The sequence below is a fragment of the Dendroctonus ponderosae genome, unplaced genomic scaffold (assembly GCF_020466585.1).
Source record: "Dendroctonus ponderosae isolate FM_Combo_2020 unplaced genomic scaffold, Dpon_F_20191213v2 Dpon_F_20191213_1, whole genome shotgun sequence".
Taxonomy (NCBI): domain Eukaryota; kingdom Metazoa; phylum Arthropoda; class Insecta; order Coleoptera; family Curculionidae; genus Dendroctonus; species Dendroctonus ponderosae.
Window position 1 is genome coordinate 36,889,126 of NW_026017110.1, and position 3,146 is coordinate 36,892,271.

General features: G+C 37.9%; 1 long non-coding RNA gene across 1 annotated transcript in view; it reads right to left on the reverse strand.

Moving 5' to 3' along the window:
• LOC109540728 overlaps positions 1-878 on the reverse strand; it is a 12,195-nt gene extending 11,317 nt beyond the window's left edge. Inside the window, exon 1 of the long non-coding RNA XR_002172236.2 lies at positions 796-878. This is a non-coding gene — a long non-coding RNA (uncharacterized LOC109540728). The remainder of the gene's footprint in view (positions 1-795) is intronic.
• Positions 879-3,146: the final 2,268 nt, after the last annotated feature.

The following is a 3,146-nucleotide window of genomic DNA, read 5'->3' on the forward strand; positions in this document are numbered from 1 at the left end:
ATGACCCCCCCCCCTGGATCCGCCCTTGCTTGAGTTCGTTTATAAAAAAATTCCTAGAACCTCTAGGAATTTGTAGTTTTGTCCATCCTTACCTTAAAGATCACTCTAAGGCCCGTATTTATAAACGATAGGTACTCAAGCCGATGCTCATCTCATGCTTGGCCAAGTACTAGATCGTTCTCAAGGAAGAGAGAATAATTATAAACAGTACTTCGTGGATTCTCGGCGAAGTATCGGTCGAGTATAGATGTATAGGGACTTTCGTATTTATTTGGTAATTTTATATTGGGACTATTGGCAAACTTTGCGAATCTAAGATGGCGTCAATGTTATTTGTACGGTGAAATGTCAAACAGAAAATGGAGAATAAATTGTAATCGTTTATCTGCTAGGCAGCGGCATTTATAGAGTTGTTATTTAGACTTCTATATAAAGGTAAAATTAGAATTAAATAATCGATTGTTAGTTCTTGAAACAGTCGCATTTCCATGATTTTCAAAAGGTTGTATTCGTATCTATGTTTTTTCTGCAAAAAATTATGAGCAATATTATTTTCCGCTGAATGTGCTCTATTTTAAGTGTAGGTTTATTTTGTGGGAAAATTAAAATAAACGCCGAAATAAAGAATGCTTCTCGGATTTTAACGTCTCGTGAGATTTTCTACTTTGGTGGCCGTTTGGCAACATGACTGAGCAGGATCGAGTTTTCCGCTGCGCGAACGATGCGTGTGGCTTTCTTGTGCGCACACGAGAGCAGATGGTGCTGCAAATTTTTACTAGGTTTTCAAATTCTTACCTTATCGAACACTTGAAATTGAGCACTTCCAACTAATAAATTTCTGGCTGGTTCATAAATTAAGCCAAAAACACTTACAATTACATTACATGTGCCAAGATATTGATCGTTTTTTTCTACGATAAGATAGTGATAATAATGACTTGATGTCATAGTTATCTTACGTTGTTAAAGAAAAGGAAAAGAACAAAAACAACAACGAAGAAACAAAAACCGCAACAAAATAACCGAAACAAAGCGAAGCCGACTTGCAGAAGAAACGCACAGTTTCGAAGCGTACCTGTGACGCGCACCATTGTCCAAAGAATCGCGACGGACAAAAAGTCTTTTCTGTGGTCGCCCACCAAAGTACCGCGGTGGCTTCAAAAGTTTTCCTTTTGGCCTAAGAGCAGGGATGCTCCGAAAAAAAACAAGATTCATGTTTTATGCACTTGACGTCAGCAAAAAACTGGCGTTGGCTTAGGTATCCGTTAGGTGTTGGCGATGATTTTTTCCTGAACGGGCTCCCGAACCACCCTCGTTTTAAGTTTACGCACTTTTTTAACTTTAACGCCTTTTCAAAAAATAATTTCAAAGAAGTTAAAAGCTGTCAACTGCACTGCACACTGCATCATAAATAAATAATAATGCAGTGCACACTGCGTCGTGAAATATTTTCCTTGTTTTTGCTATCAATATCAATAAGACGGATTAATTACTTTTCAGATTAGCTGAAACTTTTCATGCTTATGAGGGATTTCCCATTGCTTTTCCAAGCAACCCGCGGGGGGTTTGGAGGTATCTCACATACATGTTGTTGCACGAGGACTGGGTTCATTTGCTTCTCAATCTGGTCGTCCAGTGTATTTCGCTGCTCTATTTGAAGACCGTCAGGTAGGAAAGTAAGGGTTGCTAGAGGGAAGTGAAGGGTGGAGCAATTGGTTTACAGGGTCGCATTAGAGTGTTGATACTTTATGTCTTGAGAGGCGTCGTTGGAAACTTAGGGACAGCATGGCTTCGCCCTGCTTTACTGGTAGGCGCTTCAGCTGGAGGTTACTCGCTTCTTCTCACCTCTTTTGTTGATCTACTGCGGGTATGTGTCACTTCGTTTTACAGGCCAATAAAAGTGAGAAACACCAACAAAATTTCAGAACCGTCATACCATAAACCACAGAAAAGTTCGTTCAATATTCACGCCAACGGTGATAATCACCGACATGATCTACCACGTTTATATGAGAGAGACGCAGGTTTCATGGCAAGCCCATTTGTTCGGCGCACTTACGGGACTGGTTCTAGGTAAAACTGGCGCATATTTTCCTTGTGTGATATTTCGATAAAAGTAGATTTTGGGCTTTTTAGGCTTGGTTGTACTGAAGCGCGACAGCCACCAAAACCACCTGAATAACCTGAGACTGACATTTTTCAGACCATCTTAATAGGGTCGTTGGACAAACATTTTTTTGGTTAAAAAAAATAAATATAATTTAATATGCCCTCTGGATTGTGCTTTCCTGTAATCTGACCATGTAAGAGCTTGTTTGACTGGATCTTCCGGCTTTTGAATTTAAATTTCTAAACAATCGATTATGTCGTATACTTTACTATAATGTGCACGAAAAGGTATAGGTTTTTTAGACGTTTTTAACTTTATTAGGTGGCATCCAGGCTACTAAACTCTTTAACATCTCGCTAATTGATGGAAGCGATTTTACAAAAATTCTACTCGTTAAACTTGCGGAAAATTCAAAATCGTCACCTAGTTCAGCAAAGCAAAAGTTTTGTGAATTCTAATTTTTTGAGGAACTAGATAAATCTTTACAAAACCCAATTTTGTAGTCTCTCTAAGTAGCTTAATTATAAATGTTAGATTTAAAAAAATAATACAATTGGCCAAGATCAAGTGGATCTATTGGTCTGTCACATACAGAGAGAGAAATAATAATAAGCTGAAAATAATCGTTGGGTGCTTTTATTGCTTGAATATGCTTCAGTCATCATTCCCGGCATCATGGCTGGGGGGTGTTTTTGCAGATTACTTTATCTTAGGAATTTTACCTTCTTGGAATACATTAGACTGGTGATTGATTGCCGCTGATTTGGTTTTGGATTAATTACTGGTTCGAGATTTATGACATTGGTTCTGCGTATATGACATCATATCAACAAGATCTAACATAAATAAAGCTTTATATCCAGGTATAATCTTGAATCTAAAGCGGAATTTATAATGTTAAGTCTATTACACTTTAAAACTACGACTTGTACAAGAGCGTCACAACTTCGTTTTCTGTCATTTTGGCACGCAAATTTATGTGGAACAACATATTTTTTCATCCTATTCTAAACTTTTATCATTTTCCACTCCATAA